Raw genomic sequence first — 20051 nt, 5'->3', positions numbered from 1 at the left:
ACGTGTTCGGGAAATCCACTTTAACCGTACAAATCCAAGCGAACCGCGCGTGGCAAAAGGCCCGTCTTTATCTGCTTTACCCTCGACTACCTAACGCGATTTCGTACGATGGAATTTCATTAGTACAGTATATAATTCGAACGAGTAATTGTTCAAAATTACCTCTTATTCGAGATATTTTACGGTAGTCGAGTAACTCTCTAACGAGTAATTATAGTAAAAGCGTCGCGTAATACGGCATATGTAACAGTTACCCGCATGATTCGAAAATGCACCAATACTCAAGTAATTAATCGAATAAGTGATAACGTTGAATTGTTAAATTAATGTTTTATTAGCTTATCTTCCGTAATAGATAATCGAAAGATTCAGTGCAACAATAGTTTAAATATTTGCATAAAATAATTTTGAAAATTAATTTTGGATTAATCTTGAAATTATTGAAAAAATATTAAAAATTATTTATGTATATATTTTTAATAATTAATTTAGAACAGACTAATTAATTATAATAATTTATTCGAACTCAATTCTGAATGAAAATTATGAAAAGCGGAGTCCGAAATAACGAAATAAAAAGTTAAACATGAATAGAAAAAGACTTTAACAAAGATATAACAATTTATTTACAAACGCAAACTGATTTTTTAACGAGATGGATTCCAACTATCGGAGCAATTTCGCAACGCATCACCTTTCGCAGGGCAAGTGAATTTTGACGACGAAATTGGAAGGGCGGAAATCATTATACTCTGTTTCACACTCCCACGCGACACACGTCAACAGAAGTGCGTGGGGTGAGACGTACAGGTTGCATAACCCACGCACGAATGGGTGAAAGTGCCATTCATACACATAAATCTCAATGTTCAACCTGTACGTTCTTCTCCGCGTGCACTCGTCGACTGAAAGTTTATTTATATTTCTACAAAAGGTCTCTCTGCGTGGAAGATAAATCGTCGCGTCGTCATACGATACGTGGATTTTCTCCCTTGCATCGGATTATTTTTAGAGTTTCTCTAGTGAATAGGTGTTTACCTCGAAAACAATGTAGGCTTAAACAAATAAGTAGTTTTAATCGCTTACAGATTTAGTTTGGATAAGCTAGTGGATTTTAGCAAGGCTATATATATGATATATATATATATATATATATATATATATATTATACTTAAAATATTATATACATATAATATATATATATATATATATATATATATATATAATACTTATAATATTTTAAAATTATATGTGTTTGATATATATATATATATATATATATATATATATATATATATATATATAATACATGTGTCAAATATTATATAATAATATATCATGAACATTAAAATGGTTCTGTCTAGATAGAAAATAAAGCGGAATCATCATTAACAACTTTCCAATTTTTTGTTCTATAATAATCTATATAATTCGTCATAATTAAGCTTTAAATTAAAATTATATTAAAGTATGTTTTTCGTTAAATTAACTGTGCTCGAAAAATGTGGTTTTGTTATTATATTACGTCATTGGTTCTTTGCAATTTAATTCACGAAAACCATTGCTTTTTTAATTACTTGTATCTCGACATTCCCGTCAAAGAAAAATTAACAATATTTACCCACAGAATCCATCATTAAAAAGAGATCTAGTAATTTTGGTACATTTTATGTGTAATGTAATTCTTTTTACTGACTCTTTTTACTAAATTGAATACTATATTAACTCCAATTTATCAAATTATGAACTTGTAATTAATATATCTTTAGTTCTTGTATAGTCTTTCTTATACGTCCATCCGCTTAAATTATGTCATCATCCATCTTTTTTTCGCAAATTGTGTCAAAGTTTCGCGACGAAGGAAGTGAAAGACGTCGTGGAGTCGGATGATCCATTTGACCTAGCAGCGGGCTACCTGCCTGCGACATCCGAGGTCATGGCACCTACGTAAACGGTACCTGCCTTGCTCGCAAGATGCGTGGAGGTGTCCGTGGGGAAGCGCGCGCTTCCCCGCACCTGCGGCCACGCTTGCGCGCCGCGCTACGCAGCCAGGGGTGGTGGTGACGGGTACCAGGAGAGAGGGTGCGAGGTAGCCTGCTACGGCCGGGTCGACGCCGACGATCCGTCAGAGCGGCGTCGCGACGCGAGCCTACCGCGTCCGTCGATTTCGTTGGTCCGCTTTATCCGTTTGCATCCGGTTCAAGTGTGATTCGCTCGACGCGATACCGGAAGGACCGGGAGGATCCTCACTTGTAACATTATCCAGCAGAATATATACCACGACGTGCCGCCGTCACCGCAGAAAAGTTTACGCGACTCCGAAAGCGCCACGACGGCGTAACAGGTACGCGTTATCAACCATCTTTCTCCCGCGGTACCCTCGCGGATCTCATGAGGATTCAACGGGTGCGGAGGAGCCTCGAGCGACGAATTATCGCGGCCCGTATCTCGTTTGAGCGATTTACAAAGTGAACGTTACATTTTTCCCGCGACGGAAAACTGCATTCCGCATTCGGGTATCCTGTTGCGTCGTACTACTGCGACGTCCTACGCTTTATCGTGCATCATTGTTTTATAATCAGCCGGAATATCGATAGTGATCAAATGTAATCGATCGATTTAGTTGATCACGGTGGTAAATAAACGTTTGTAAATTTGTCTCGTTAAATCGTTTGACAAAGTTTTCATTATCTTGATTCGCAACATAAAGGTCGATCGTTTTATCTCTCTATTTATGAGTAGTTGCGAAGAGCTGTCAACAAATTATTGATGGTTACATATATTGTATAATAAGTTTATTTCAGATTATTAACAGTAATTTTAATTTTTTTAATTATCGAAAACGTTTTGTGTTTAAATTGCTTGAAGCGATAAATTTTAAATTTCTTTTCTTAAATATCTAATTTTAAAAATTGTCATAATGATATTTATAAAAAGCGATTTATTTTCTAATTAAAAGTTATTTGATAAAAACTGTTAGATATAATTCTAATATTTACTTTTTGGGTGATTGGCGTAAAAATATGACCATATCTCGAAAGCAGGTCTCGTACATTCATTTTTATTTGTCGCTAAGTTAATGGAATCGTTAATTATTTTGTGACGTCAGTAGCACAATAAAATTGCCATGGTTTGAGAAAAAACACGTAATTCTCATAAAGTTGTCCGTGCGCGAGACAATCGAACACAGGTATATATACACCATATTTAACTTCGTACTACTGGAAAGTAAATACCTCATCGACTTCGTTAAATCAATTCTATCTTTGAACGAATCGAAAATAAGTTTTCTTAAATATCACTTAAGTACTGTCTCCAACAATATTTGCGGAAAAGAACCTCGTGATGAGCTTGCCATTTGAAGTAAACACCTTTAGATATAAAACGCAAAGAGAATATAATTATGAATATTTTTACATTCATTAATTCGTATCATAGCTCTGATATTTGTATAAAATACGATTTATATTAAAAATATTATCACTTTACGGTTCGATGATTTATTTGTTGATAGGAAAATTACAGTCAGTAGTGATTGGAATGGGGGGAATTCACAATCATATAAAATCGCAGAAAAAATGTGATAGAGTTGCAATAAAATATTAATATTTCATATAGGTGGAATAATAACGTTGAAATATCGATGAACGGTGACAGAATTTTCTTTGAAAATCATACGCTTTCAAGGGAAATTGAATTGAATTTCTCGTCACGATTTGGCAGGGTGCCGATATTGCCACATATACTGTAAGGTGCTGAGGTTAATCTGCATGACAGATGCCTAAAAAAATTTTAAACCGATTTTTCTTCGGAGAAAATTCTGATACTGTATTTTTCAAGTTTTGAATATTTTAGTAATAAAGCCTCGAATTTCTTCTTCATATTTCTGAGGAAACTAAGAGCTTGTGGCACGTGAAAAGAATATTAATTTTAATATATTTCAGCGTTCGATTTTAATGAAAAAAGCTTCCAGGTGATCAATTAATTGTTGAAAATTAACATCGATTTTCTAGGTTACTCCGCGGTACATGATAGTTGTTCACGTGCAATCAACTGATATAATGCAGGGTCGCGATAATCATTTACACTATGCGTGTGCATTACGGTCGATATAAAGTGAAAGAGATAAATATTTCATATTCTTTCTCTCTCTGTCTTTCTTGTAATATTCAAAGAAATATTGACTATGCCCGTGAGGAGCGCGTAATCGGGCATAGGAAGGCTCTTTAAAAGACTCTTTTCACAGAATATCGGTCCTCGAATGAATGCTTCTCGGATTTTTTAATGAGATCTTTCTATGACGAACCTTGAAATGTGAGCACTCGCGCTTTTCTCTCTTGACGATCATTCAACAGTGCCGATGAGCGTTACAAGAGCACTCACGTAACAATAGTTACTCGAGTAGCGATAATTCTTATTGGAACAGGAGCCAACATCGATCGTCCCGGGAACAGAGCATTTAGGTAGTATAATCTCATGATAGACGAACGCGATAGTTAGTTCGCTATAATAGATGCCAGCTAGCAAATAATTATGTATAACTATAGGATAAGGACTATTTGAGAAAGTTGAAGAAAAAAATCTGATAAAAAATTTTCAAAGCAGGGAGGAGTTTTTCAATTTTCAGGGTAGGAGCGGCTTTTTTAATCATCGAGCTATTTGGTTTTTTGGGACTTTTGTTTTGAAAAGTTCTTTATCCGACTTTTTTTAACTGACTCAAATAACTCTTTCTTCTATGTTTCTATATGACTAATTTTTCTATTGACGAATGGATAAAAATATGAACAGCACGAACTATTTATTTCCTAAATTGATATATTATAAATAAATAAGTTGTTGCGCAATTTTTTAATATTTTTATATATACAGAGGGTTCAAAAAAATGCAGCCTTTATATTTAAAAGAAAAATATATTTTGCTCTGTTAGTCAATTTCAATCTAGGGTTTTATAGTTAAACGAAAATATGTAAATAAATATTTTATCACGTGTTCAGTAATAAAAGATTTACCTCTGGTACATATGATTGTTGCGAGATAGGATTCGAATTTACGCTTGTCGTGGCGATAAAAATTTTATTTAAAATCCGTTTAGCTTCATTTTTCATATCGGACATCGCTTTATATTACCGTTCGAAGGAAAATATTACGGGACTGCTTTACCGTCGTATGAAAGATTATTTCAAGACAGATTAGTAAAGAACGATGTCACCTCGCAAGCACTTCACTCGAGGGATATTATTGCCGATCAGGAACGACAGTTATTCAGGCAAAACTTTACTAGGGATAAAAAGCCTTATTTTTTTGCACTGAAACATGCAGATTCATTCATCATCGTTATCCGTCACCCGGATAAAACTTCGCTCGTCTACGCTATTCGTATTCGTCGCGAACTTGAGTTAAAATTCGTAAGACGGGATTTTCCGATGAACCCGCTGGCTGTTCCGCATGAAAAACACGCTACGGCTTTTCATTCCTGCAAATTAGGCCGCGACGAAACATGGCGCGAAGAAGTTGTGCCACTGTTTCGGAAACGCGCTCTCGCTCATAAATCGATTACGCGGCAACAATATTAAAAAGCTATTCATGAAGTTTCGCGCTGCAACGCCACAGCCATGCCAATATTTTCGCTCACAAACAAAAGACGTGTACTCGTATATATGAATATTGATATTACGACGCGAGCATAAGAGAGCACGCGAACGGTAGCGGTTATTAACTTAAGAAAGTAACCTTTTGCGCTTTTCAATATTTACAGTAATTGTAATCGCGAGCTTCGTCCAACGAGTAAATTCTCCGGGTATGTCGAACCACGAGAACAACGCCTAAACTTTACCGGCTAAATGGGCCGCAGCCCTGGAGGCGTCGTCGTGTTCCATAAATACGTTCCATTAATATGAGCCAAAGGGCGAGTCGGTGGTGCAAGTAATTTTCTCCATTTTGCGAAACAAAGAGAAAGCTTATGAAAGCATTTCGCATAAGATTTAACCATCTAATCGTTCCAGCTTTTAAATGAATTTATCAGATGTTATGTTATCTTTTTTTAAAATTTTTATTACGCATGAATTTTAACGTAAGCTTTTTATATCTTCTCATCGATTTATATTATATTGTGTGTGTGTGTGTGTGTGTGTGTTTTAATTATATTTATAATAGTTTATATACATATATATATATATATATATATAAGGAGTTTTGAAATTAATACCAGATACTTTCACTTAAAGCAATAAAAATTGAAATGACGAACAGAAAATATTTCTTTCAAATTACAAAGTTTTTACATTTCTAAAAATTTCAGTAGAACAAACCAATCCGCCGTCAGCCAAAAATGTATTCCGTTAAACTCTATACATTCGACCTATCTTTCCCGTACTATTTCTGAGACACAAGCTTTTCTCGATTTAATCTCAAATTTATTGCTTTTCTCGTATTTTCGTAATCTGTACTTCTCTCCTATCCCCCCGTGTAGGACGTCGATTTTTGCTAGCCTGAAACACCCAAATGTCTGAAAGTAACTTCATACTGCATATCGTCGTCGAGCAAGTTGTTCGAGGTCCGCGAGTGTGTGACAGCTGCGTATCGAATTCCTGTTTCGAGTATTCAACAAGTACTCCGCGATACGATCGGGTGAATCGGGTCGATGCATCGCTCGATGCATCTTGAAAATTCCGAGGACATTGGGTCAAGTCCTTAGTACGCGCGTGCCAAACATACCGCAACTTAATTGGTCTCGTAGCTTTCTCTCTTTTAACAAAAGCCACCGATAGACATCTGAAACGAGAAACAAGTCTCATAAATTCGGTACTCGAACGCACAATGTAACCCGATAAAAGTGCTCTAAGAAGTAATTATCTCTAAATTTAATTAATTATATACGTGTTAAAAGTAAAAATTAATACACCAAAAATAATTGCCGTTTTCTTATACAGTGATATATTACTTTAGTTTATATTCTTACGAATTCGTTGTCCGAAAGATCCAAAACGTCATGTTTCTGTTACATCCTGTACTATCGTGAACTACATACGCGCCGTCTTCAATACATATTTAATGTATCATAAAAATTGGTAATATATGAGGTCATCGCCATATTACGCGGTATTCATTGTACAGGGACACGTGATATCGACCACGAAAAATAAATTCGTAATGAGATCTTGTCCTAGAGAGTCCAGTTTCATTTAAACGAAATAAGTATATGAGTTGCGATGTCACCTACATTTTAAAGGACGCGTGCCTTAATGTCCGGAAGGAGTTCGTGCAGGACGAAATACGTGAGCGGAGTATTTTATGCACTGAACTGAGATTTCATACTTCTACCGTCACGTCGGACACCGTACAGTAGTAAAAAATCGTGAAATTTGCTTGATTAAAATATTTAACATAAATATACTTTTTCGTTCGCGATAAATGCAATTAAAAGAATATAAAAAGATATATTTTATTACTACACATATTACATTTATAAAAATGTAGTTTTTATTCGCAACTTTTTTACTTCTCTCTTTAAAAGGTTTATTTAAAAGATTGCACTTTTTTAGCATTTATAATTAACATTTAAAGTTCTTTTCTGTGAAAGCAAATGTGCACTTTAGCCGATTTTGTAGACTTAAATGCGAACAGTCTAACTGGAGAATTAATTATGGATCATTAGCGTCGTAACAATTCAACGTCGGTTTTTATCAAGAGACATACAATCTTGGGGTGCGTTCCGTTTCACGTATAATACGAATAATGCATTACTTATCCTTATTTAACATTTGGTGAACAAAGATAAACGATGCATTATGCGTATCATGCGTAAAACGGAACACACCCTTGGTTGACGCCGAGGATAATTTTTCCAGACTGAAAATATGCTCGCTTGTGCCATCTAAAATGACGAGTACCATTTGTGGCAAGCGCACAAGGCTCATCTGAGACTATTTCTCAGGAAAATGCCGTGACCAATTAACGTCAGCATTATCTTCTCTCTTAAGGGGAAAGATAATATCTGATAATAGAAAAAGAGACAGAGAAAAGAGAACGCGTAGATTCGATTCAACAGCAATGATAAATTTTCTAGGGTACGAAGTGAAAATGTCTCTATTATAAAAATAAAAACATTTAAGATAAATTAAAGAAAATTTTTATTTCTATGAGATTTTCATGAATATGACTTTGTATACGATCTTATTGCATGTATCATTTTAAAGGAAATAGATTTTGTACTGTCATATCATATTTTAAATATTATATTATATTCTTTTGCAAACAAGATGAAAATGAGGAATTTTATCATGCATAATTAAGATGCCGTATTTGAGAATCAGTGCTTTTTAACTCATGATAGTTTACGAAAGTGCGAAACGCTGTTTACCAGCATCCTAAGAGGAATGCGCAATCTCAAGAACGTAAACTTCTACGTGAAAGAATGTCCTAGCGATCGCAAAGATCTCGGTCTTCCGAATTCAAGAGAAAGATAAAGAGAGAGAGAGAGAGAGAGAGAGAGAGAGAGAGAGAGAGAGAGAGATTGATTGAGCTTTATTAGCCTTCTCGGCTATTTTTTACATAAAATATCGTTCATCACTAATAATTAACTTCTCGAATGGGCCAGGACACGACACCAATTTTGTGCTTAGATACACAACCTGGATGGTAAAAAGAGAGAGAGAGAGAGAGAGAGAGAGAGAGAGAGAGAAAGAGAGAGAGAGTACCTCTGTATGTCCCTCTCTGCTGTATGTCCCTCAATTAATCCCCTCGCTGTAATTGCAACTCGCTCTCGTTATATATCCGCGAAATTAAATTCCGCATCTCCTCGGCTTACATCGGCCTCCTTCCCGGACATTAAGTCCGGGTGAGTCGATTGCTCGCATTTTAAGACGGTTCGTTAATCACGCCGTAGCTAGTTAAGGCGCGGGCGAAAGTTTCGTCGCGGCTCTTCTCTTTAGCGAGGATATAATGGGAACGCATCTCGATGACAACGATGCCGAACACGGTAAAGTTATACTATAATCCCCTTTTAGAACTTGTCACACGGCACGTTTTCAAAGAAATTAAGAAATTAACATTGCAAGAGGTTACTCACTTGAGTAATTGACTCGATAAATATTTCTCCGTCTTAAGTCCACGGAAGATCGAGTGAGAAGCAGTTTAACTCGCAGGAATATCGCAGGCGAATCTTAAAATTACGAAGAATTTTAAAACTCGACTTACGTAATTAATACTTGGATGTCAGGTCGTATTACGTCGTTATAAAACGTTACTTTTTTTTACAATTTGCATTACTTTATTAGGGAGAGAAGAGAGAAAAATGCTTGTAGTAGATGACATTAGCGATTTACTAGCGAACGTGCTCGTTGATTAATGAAACTCTCTTTATCTCACACGTTTTTTTTGGACGAGGCACTTAAGTTTCGGAAATAATATTTTTCTTGCGCTCTTTTTTCATTCCGTTTTTTAAGATAAACCCCAAAAATTACATGAACTAATGCATTCCAGTAATGAGCATTTTGCAGGCGGACACGTACCTCTCTAATGATTTCATCTTGTACATGGAAAGCGTGAGAGTTAATTCGGTTTAACAAACCGATGCTTGCACCGCTAACGACAGTGTACCCTTTAATTATTTCTCGCCCATTATCGGTTCGCGAATCTTCATTATCGAATCAACTTCCGCAGTTTACCTAAATATTGATTATTAATATGTACGTAGGAAGTCATAAGTTTACGTTTAAATATTTTAATGATGGTAATAATAAAGTTTCGACGTTACTGCTTGACGTAGTTTATCCTTACCTACTTATAAACTATACAGGAAAATGAATTATTCTTTTTTTAACTTTTCAATCCTTTACTTGTTTCAAAACTGTTTTTATAATTTCTTAATAATTCTGCACCTCTGAAATATACAAATTTCTAGTTTTTAATGATATTTTTTTAGTTAGGTATAGTCAGGAATATTATTTTACTGTTATTATTGCTGCTGAATTACATTTTCTATCTAGGACTTTATTGTTTCCTTTACTAATATTGGGTATACGCCTGTGCATGAGTGTATGTCAAAGGTGAACATAATATTGCGGACGCCGACACAATTCCATAGATTGCAAAGACAACTTAAAGTCTTGAGAGAGAAAATAGAAAGCAGCCTTCGCTTGATGACTTTTGTCGTTCGGTTCATATGACGGTAGCAACAGGTTCCTTTGCAGCCTTCAGATGGTGTGTGCTGCATTAGCATTCGTGCATCCTCAGCAAATTTTATCGAGATGTTTTCATCTCATATGTGCTGACATGGAAAAACCGGGATCTTAAGCGCGCGCACACACACACACACACACACACTCTCTCTACACAAAATTTCTGGATAATGTTCCGATTGTTTGCAGACTAGGAAGCAACTCGTATAAATCTTACTCTGAACAAAGATATCTAACAGATTAAAAGAAATAGAAAAGATCTTAAAGAAACTTCTGGTTTATCTAAAAATTAGTGTAATCACAAAGAAAAAGAATCTGCACAAGAAAGATTAGAGACTTTTCTCTTAATAAATAAAGAACCAAATCGCGCGCGGGGAAAATCGAAAACTTCCTGAATAGCCCGTACATCTGATTATTTCAGCTTGTGTATTTGTGCACCGTGACGGTACTATTCGGAGTGCATTCGTCGCAAAACTTAATTGGAACGCGAATTCGTAACGAACTTGCCGCGCAAGTCGGAAACATCACGGTTGTATTCTCGCGGTTGCAATTGCTGCGGCGTACGGACAGCCGTAAGGGAAGGATGCAGAAAGGATGCAACGTTAACGTTCGTCCCGACGCGTAAAGAAATATCATCAGAATGGATCCCGTTTTCGTGTCGCTATATATCTACATCGCCGCCTATCATCTTTGTGCTCCGTCAGGCGTGCGCGAGCGAGTAGTTGTCGGTGTCCGTCTCCTTCAGGAAACGTTGAACTGCAGTTATTCGAATAATTTCACACTCCACACTTGTAAGCGTAAATGGTCCTCGACGACGGACGCGATCGACGCTCTCAATTGCGTCGGAAGCTTATCTGAAAACGATACAAGCCCTGAAATTTTATTTGCATTTATGCCTCCTCTTATCTTCACGCGCAGCTCAGATTCTAAAACAGCTTTAATTATTGAATTGCAATACTTTTAGATTACAGTAAGAGTCTTAATAACATAGAGTGAGAATGAGAGAGAGAGAGAGAGAGAGAGAGATTGCAAAAATATTTATAGACTTCATGGAATTAATAATTTTATGGTTCAAACTGGAAATTGATCGTGTCACAGATATTAGAGAGTTAAAGATAAAAATTAAAAAAAAAATTAAAGAAAAAGCTCATAATGCGGTATTAAGCAATTAAAATAATTGTATGTTTCCTTCCCTCGGTTCAATTTTTCTTCCTACAAGTTTTTGTTACATTAGAGTATGTAACTTTACAAATTATATCGATTATTTAAACATTAAATTTTAATAATATCCGGTATGCAACTGGCTTCACGTATTAATAGTAAATTGCAGCCGTTTCTGTCCTCGAAGAGCAAGTGAAAGCTTTTTATCTGCCGCTCCACGTCACTCAGAGCTCTCTCGTTTTTTTCTCCCTTACTGTCGTTATTCGCCGTCTCTGGTTTCCGGTGGCTTAGTTTTACGTGTCATATACCTCTTGTTTCATGTAGGACGTGGAATGGACGAGGTTCACTTGGCACGCACAAAAGAAGCAGAAAGCTGTTGTTACCTGACCGGTCTCTCGATTCCGCGTGAGCGAGCGAAATGGTACCTCTTTCAGATAAAGTGAGTCGAAGGACTTTACCCTGAATTCAATGAGGGAAAGTTAACGTAACGATAGGTTTACTCCGGCTTTTTACACCGCTCTATATACCTCGACTATGAGGAATGATCCCTTCAAGAGCCGCATAATGAAGAAACGGCCAATATGTCCATCTGCGAACGTGATGGGTGATCGATTTTGACAAATAGGTAGGGTATAGCACGAGCCTCGAGGTATCGACTTTGATAACGCAATCGCGGCGGACGTACAGCTTAAAGCCATAAAGCTTCGCTTATCGTTTATATGCGACGATCATTTGCAATTGTATCGACGTATGGCCGTAATCTCATTTATTTATTTCCGATTATATCATTATGTGTATATATGTATTATACACAATATATGTATACATACATGTAATTACTATTAATTGAGCTATAAAGCTAAAACAATATACCTAAATTTGAAATTGCCTATTATTCCATATGCAATGATTATTGAATACATCGATCTGATTTGACGATAAATTCTGTTTAATTTATTTGCACTATTTACATATGATAATTATCATTAGCGAAGAGTAATTCATGACTGGAAGCAATATAGAGAGCTATATCGTGATTCGCCTACTTTCGTGCACGCAATGATTGCGTGAAAGTTACGTCGACATTAGGTGATTCTTTATATCGCAGGCAGAAGATCGTTTCATTAACTAACGACTCTCCCCATCCAGCAATTATTTATTACAGTTTGTTAATTAAATTCGATCTCTTGTCAGGCATCTAATGATAATATTTGAATATTCAGGTCTAGGCATATTTGCAATGGCGATTAAGTACTTTGTTAATTTCATTTTTTTATTTTCAAGAATTTTATCACTCATTAGAAATAATTATATTTGATACTTGAGAACTCTCTTTTGACTTATAGCTTTTAGAGCCACTTTTGAAACACTGGAGATAGTAATTTAACGCATTGTTCGGGTATTAAGGTGTTGAAATACTAATAAAATAGTACTGTCGCTGCAAATAATATACCGCTATTAAGTAGAATTGTAAATTTTTTTTTTTCATGACCATCAGTTCTGACATTTGTTCTCTGAAAGACTTACGCCTCTTTCGTTTCATTGTGCCGCGCGCAATCTATTTTCGAGAACAACGAGGAAATTTTGCGCGAGAAAATTCTCTCGTAGCACTTGCTCTAACACGGCGACCGCAATTACACGCTTGGAGCTTGCACGCCGGCATTATATTATAAGATAAGGTATTGCGACGTGGTACCAGAGAAAAAGCGAGAGATTCTCTACAGCTTTACCGCGCATTCTGCTTCAGGTAAAAATGTCGGGATGCGCATAGAGTGTTCCAGATCTATCTTATATTCCTTTGAAATCACATTTCCGACGTTAAATATTTCTCAGTAATTCAGCTTTAAATTGAAAATTAAAACAAAGTTTTCTCGGAATTAAACGAGAAATAATGCCTCGTAATGGGGTTACAGCTCAGACGCTTGATATGCAACAAACCTATTGTTTTTATTCATGAGTCATTTACAAATTGTCGGTTTTTAATTTTTAATCTCGATATTCTCGTTGACTGCTCAAAATTTTCATTCCAAATAGAATAAAAAGTAGATGAAAGAAGGAACGGTAAATATATGGGATATCCTGTATAATGTGAAACAAACACGATCTTCTTTGCTCAACTGTTCGCTCGGTCGAGAGCGTTATCTCGCGTTTCCAACGCGCGAAATTGCGTTAGGGCCAAAGCACATAACATGGCGTAGCGATATACGACGGTCGTATAGTCCTCGACCTGACAAATCAAGATACGCCAAAGCTTGTGCGTTACTTACGTCCACGACTACGACTGTCCGATCGTTTCCGTCAAAGAAATTCCGATTAATTTGGGAAAAGTACCGGGATTAAGTTTCGTGAAAATGAGTCTTGTAAGAGGGTCTGATGCGACGCCTTGTGTTTCGTGATAAGACGCAATATTGTGAACTTTTTTCGAAGCGTGTACTCGGAATTATATTAGATAAAACTAAATTATATGTATTTTGACGAGGCAATGATCCTGAGGTGTAAATGAACGTTTTTAATCGCGATTAAATTACAGTTCACGAGTAAAAGAATAACAGATTTTCGAGAAATATGTGAAAAGATACGTGAAAGTGCTTAATGTGAAATTAAATCCATTTGTTTTACTGTGACAATCTTTTTTATGATTCTACAAAGAAGGATTTCAGAAAGATTTTTTAATATATTGTTTGAAATAATTATATATGCGATAAGTGTTATATATGCGCTATACGTTGAAATCATATTTTTTTTATTTTTATTCCATTGCACCAATATGTCTCTCAAATAATACTTTCGCGCTGCGTATATCATACTCATCCGGGCGGATCAGCCAATTGTTAACCAGCGAATTTTTCCGCCGCGATCCGCAATCTCGAAGTCCGAGATTAAATTCTACTCGATATCGAGGTTGGATCTACGTGTTCCCAATTCGTCGACCGTACACGGATAACGTCTTATTCAATCGTCCCATCGGCTGCTATCGTCAAGACAAATTTCCATGCAATTGGTTAACAAAATTGGATCGCGGGTAAATGAACGGTCAACAGCCTCTGATAATGCATTTAGTTTTTTGCATAGAAGATTACTCGCGATATTTTTTATCTTTTATCAGAAGCTTCGAAGCTTCTAACATTACTCAACCAAAATATTGATTATATATCTATATATGCTCTATCATATAAGCGTATTTGCATAAGAATAATTAACTTTGTATATTGTTATACACTTTTAGATCTTTTTCGATCTGTTTTCCTGATTTCACTAAATCACGCATAACTGATGTCTGATCATACCAAGGTATTATTCACTTGTTTCGGGTACCATTTTAGATCACCGAGTATTACAATATTAATCAACGTTAATTAGTGTCTAATTAGCGAATTTCGGTCTGAACCGTGTTAGAGATTTTTACAGATATTTTATCAGTTATCATCCGAGCCGTGTAATCTAATTAGCGAATATACCGTAATATAACATTAATACGTCTAATAACGCGGGGGAAACGCGACCGTTTGAATTATTTAAACGCTTTACAGCGTTACAGCGTGAATTTGCGCGATATGTAGGAATTGGCATTAATAGGGGAATTGATACATCACATCGATATGCGTGAATGGCCCGCAAATTATTATGCCCGAACGGAATCATGGCACTTCTGATAAGAATAACAAGCGATTTGCGAAGCGCGTAGCGCACGCGTTATCTCGATTCGATTAAGATTCAACGCGTTACCTCATAAATCATTCTCACCCTGGAATGTATGGTGTGTATTTTTCAGGAACAATCGATATGACGTCGCGTACATATGCGCACACTGTGTACGACGAAGTATAACGCATACCGAGTGTCAAATTTTAGACAGATTGCTCTCAGTAGGTATTCTTCGTATTCAAAAATTTCAAGAAAAAATGAGAAGTCCTTTTTTCCCCTCAACGAGTTTTATATCAGTTTTGAAAATACGGATTTACAGAGAACATTATATAACGTCGTTATGATATATATATATTATATAACGTAATATATTAAAATTATGTTTAAAATTGAAATATTTTAATTTAAAAAGTTAATCAAAAGGTTCTAAATTATTTCGATGAATAAGAAGCAAATATATTTTATCTCCAAACGAAATATGTATTAATTACATTTCTGGTTTTATTTGAGATATATATTTCTCAATGTTTATATTTTTAATGCTTTTATGAGTCTTTAAATTCCTTTCAAATATCATATATTTTACGTAGTGATAATTTATATCACTCTCGTGCAATTCTATTCAAGTGTCTGAATTCGCGAACATAACTATAGACGCATCGTATTCTTTCCTTTGCTCGCGCGGGGATCTCCCCAGATCAGATATCCATTCCGAAACCTGGATTTCCCAGGGTTTCCCAGGGTCCAACTTACGCGCCGTTGGAAAGACAGACTTGCATCGTTGAACGAAAAGCCGGCGACAAAAATAGTTCTCGCGAAATACCTTTGCAAGCTTGTGTGAGCGTATTATGTGAGTGCATGGAGTGTTTATATGCGCGCAATCGATGGCGCTGAGTGTATTTCAAGAAGGAGATGCGCTATCCGTATTACTTGAATTTGGATCAAGGTGATATTTTGTTTCCAGTAAGTTGCAACGATAGAAAATTTTGATAGAAAATACTTTGGTGTTTTGATCCCAAGATTTTAATATTTTTTTTTATCGACGCAGAACTTATATTAATTGAAAAATGCTCAATATAATAATGTGTCCTGTTCACGAAAATTGAAGAAATTAAATGATGTCCTAACAAAGTTTCTTACATAAAAATTTATAATTGTTACAATGGCAGTATATAAAAACAAAATTATTTTCTGTTAAAAGTAAGAATGTTAAAGCACCAGAAATTTTACTAGTTTGATCAAGACATTACAGTAGACGATCGCTTACAATAAACTTAAATTCTTCACTTTTATTCAAACAAGTTATACAAGATTAAAGAGCATTATTGGATTGTGCGCATCGCATAGAGTTAAACTGAAATTGGCTTGAGAAATGCAATAAATATCGTCGCTCGAGTGGCGACAAAAATTACTTCAATTTTTTTAGCTTAGCTGCACTATTACAATACCCATTCTTTCATATATCTTTGCTACAGCTGCACCGCGACGTAATGCGGATGGTCAGATATCACAGGTCATTTTACTGCATTGTTGTTACATAATCACGAAGTATCCCCGCGGGACATGTCATATTATATGCACCATGTTTACTTGGGGTATAACGAGAGCTGCCTGCAACCAAAGCAGTGGTAAAGTAAACATTAATTAATATCGAAACATCATATAACCTGTGTTACTGTGATTTGCACGTCTAATAATCACGAACGCGCAATTGTAATATATCCATAGCCTTAAAAATTCTGCAAATACTATAAAAATGCTAACGTTAATAACAAAATGATAATAGCAGAATGTCTGTCTGGGTTCTTCTTATTAAACTCCTTTGACCAATCTGGACCAAATTTTGCAATAATTACTCTCTAGACCTTTGCGGAAAATATAGGTTTTCGTGAAATCCTCTTCCCTTAATTTCATCCCTTTGACACTGTGATAATTCCGAGCAACGCCGGGTAGTTTAAGCTAGTTATTTATAAAATAGTTATTATGCATATATCAAGAAAAATAAAGAAAGGAAAATTAAGTTAAATATTTATAGAACTGTCAAAAAGTCTAATTGTCTTTTGAATTATCCCGGTATTTTGATTCTGTTCTTGGCAATGGTACTTCGTTTGCAAGTTTTAATTTACGCGAGTGGCCTGCTTTTGAAAATTTGATTCTGTTGTTTCTTATCGACGTGCAAATATCTTTTGAGTTCATATGTTTGTTTATATCTGCGAGAAACTCGATCAGGCGAGAAGCAAAAGGAAGAACTGAGAGTCTAACGAGAGTGTGGGATGAAATTGGTGTGCTGATTGCATAGCGAGCGGATTATCAAACTGATCGATAACCAATTCATCGAGTGTGTCGCGTTACGAAACTTTCGTCGACCGACGCGCGTGATATGTCACAAAAAATGGAATATAAAATTCAAAATTTTAAGTAACATTTTGGAAGAATATATTTTTATCGTATTTTAGTTGTTCGATCCAGTCTACCAAACTGCGAGAAATATGGTTTGTTTTGCAAGTCCAATTTTATTGGCTGATAATATATCAGATTTGCATGACTTTAAGGGTGCGTTCCGCACTTAACGCTCGCAACGCTCGTGAGCATCATTCGTTTTTATTTAACATTTTACAAACAACAAGGATGAAATGATTAAGTGGAACCCACTCCTAAATCATTAAGAACAAAAGGAATAGAAAATATTAGATATATATAGGAACGGATTACAAGATTACAATTACAATTTCGGCGATCAATCGAGCATATTTGTTGATGACTGTGGTAACAGAATATATGCAACGCATGGCGTATCGCGCTACACAACTGAAAAGGGCGAGATCACTCGAAATGGAGAATGATCGACGATATAGAAGACGGCATCACAATGCTAAACAACACAATGAATGTATCGCCATTGTGTGCTGGTCGATGAAAGACCGGTAATAAGCGATAATGCGAGTGCCGGCAATACGAGCGAGATAGATAACAACGAAAAGGCGTGGTCTGACGAGCGTCAGATGAAAACTATCACAAGAGGGAAATCGAAGCGTGCGGAAAAATTGTTCGATCAATTCGCTGCGTTCTATTGAAAGGGCGAAATACTCGTGATAAGATAAGAACCTTTGAGCCGCGCGCGTCAATGAAGAAGGAACAGAACATAAAATAAACTTAAAATAATACACATTATTTTAAATATTATTTTTTTATTTTAAAAAATTTATTACACGAACCATATATTTGAAAAATAATGACAAAAAGTAGTAAAATGTTATTTTATATTATACGTATATTGGTGTATAAATTCTATCAATTATAGATTTTTTTTATTACAAAATCGTAAAATCTTACTATACTACGAAGTTATAATTTAGTGATGAACAATTCACAATGTTTTCCCGAAATCACAATGAAACTTGACCGCAAGCTCCGTTGTCTAACGGAATCAATTTCACGTCTATATTTTCTAGTTATACAAGTTTCGTTTCTGACCGATTTATTTGTCCGGAAACAGAATAGAAACAACGAGAATAATGAGCCGAAATCTCGAAGAAAAGTGGAAGTCGTTCCCTTTGCTCTCGGACGCGACGAATCGACATTATCGCGGATGATCGAATTTATTCCTGCCTCCCATTGTGCCGTAGACGGTTGGCGTTGCTGGTATATACGTGGGAAATCCTGGAACAAACAAAAGTATCAAACGCGTCGACTTTGCAGCGAAAGATAAACGGGCCGCCGCGATAACGATAAATCAGAGCTTACTTGAGTTATCGAACACGTCGTTTGCAATGGGAAGCGCGAAGAACATTCTCGTCTATAGAACTCTTAAGACATATATGAGAAATATATTTCTTTGAGGAGACACACAAGATCTGGGTCTCTTTCAAATTAAAAGTTGCAACTTTTTCGATTTTATTAAAACCTTGGATATGATAAATAAACTATAATTGAAATCCCCTATATTACACACAAAAGTTATTTTAAAGTTACACATTCAACATGGTATTTTAAAACAAAATTATTTTCTAATAGAAAATGAGTGATATTTTATGAAAGATCTGCATTAGCGTCTCTAATTCACGTAATTAATTTAGAGATCACGTTGATTCGTATTTCTGGTAAACGAAAATAGTGAGATAGAAAATCTGGCTGAGGATGAGTGAAAATATGGTTCGACCAATAATCAATTTAGACCGTCGTGAGACAGGTTAGTTTTACCTTACCGATGACCAGTCATTGCGATAGTAATCCTGCTCAGTACGAGAGGAACCGCAGGTTCGGACATTTGGTTCACGCACTCGGTCGAGCGGCCGGTGGTGCGAAGCTACCATCCGTGGGATTATGCCTGAACGCCTCTAAGGCCGTATCCTCTCTAGTCAAAGGTGGCAATGATATCTCTAGGAGTCTCGTGAGTCGAAAGGCTCAAAACAATGTGACACACTACTAGGCGGCCGGTCACCCTCAAACGGGAGACCCGGTTGTCGCACGAGCCCGGTTTGCCGTACGGCGCCTCTGCCCGTCGTCGGGATCTCGGCCGCCTAGTAGTGTGTCACATTGTTTTGAGCCTTTCGACTCACGAGACTCCTAGAGATATCATTGCCACCTTTGACTAGAGAGGATACGGCCTTAGAGGCGTTCAGGCATAATCCCACGGATGGTAGCTTCGCACCACCGGCCGCTCGACCGAGTGCGTGAACCAAATGTCCGAACCTGCGGTTCCTCTCGTACTGAGCAGGATTACTATCGCAATGACTGGTCATCAGTAGGGTAAAACTAACCTGTCTCACGACTGTCTCACGACGGTTAGCGGTCGCTCGTTAGCTATGAGCATAAAAGCGACTATGATATGTCGTGAGAAAATACTAAGAAAAATTAATAGCTCGAATCCTTTTCACGTTATTCTCAGTTATAGCGATCGATAATCCGATGTTTACCTTGTGTATCGAATAGAAATATGAAATTGGATTGGAACAGAGATATGAAATCAAAATCTGAATTTTGAATTAGAAATCTCGCGTGTTAATATCACGAGAGTTCGATGAGTTTTTCTACTTTTAATTTTTATATCTTCAACACATTCTGTTA

At 36.2% G+C, this 20051-nt stretch overlaps 1 protein-coding gene across 2 annotated transcripts in view; it reads left to right on the top strand.

The window, feature by feature from the left end:
• Window positions 1–20051, top strand: part of LOC143905271 (uncharacterized) — an 80928-nt gene that overhangs the window by 16116 nt on the left and 44761 nt on the right. The window contains exon 1 of one of the 2 annotated variants that reach the window (XM_077420579.1): window positions 2109–2344. The exons of the other annotated variant lie outside the window; for it this stretch is intronic. The gene's annotated coding sequence lies outside the window, so the exon portion shown is untranslated. Of the gene's footprint in view, window positions 1–2108; window positions 2345–20051 lie in introns of those variants that run through there. 2 annotated transcript variants of the gene reach the window in all.

The sequence above is a fragment of the Temnothorax americanus genome, unplaced genomic scaffold, assembly GCF_048541705.1.
Source record: "Temnothorax americanus isolate GAGA-0224 unplaced genomic scaffold, ASM4854170v1 Scaffold6, whole genome shotgun sequence".
In the NCBI taxonomy this organism is placed as follows: domain Eukaryota; kingdom Metazoa; phylum Arthropoda; class Insecta; order Hymenoptera; family Formicidae; genus Temnothorax; species Temnothorax americanus.
The sequence above is the reverse complement of the archived record's forward strand: the minus strand, read 5'-3'. Positions and strand labels throughout refer to the sequence as shown.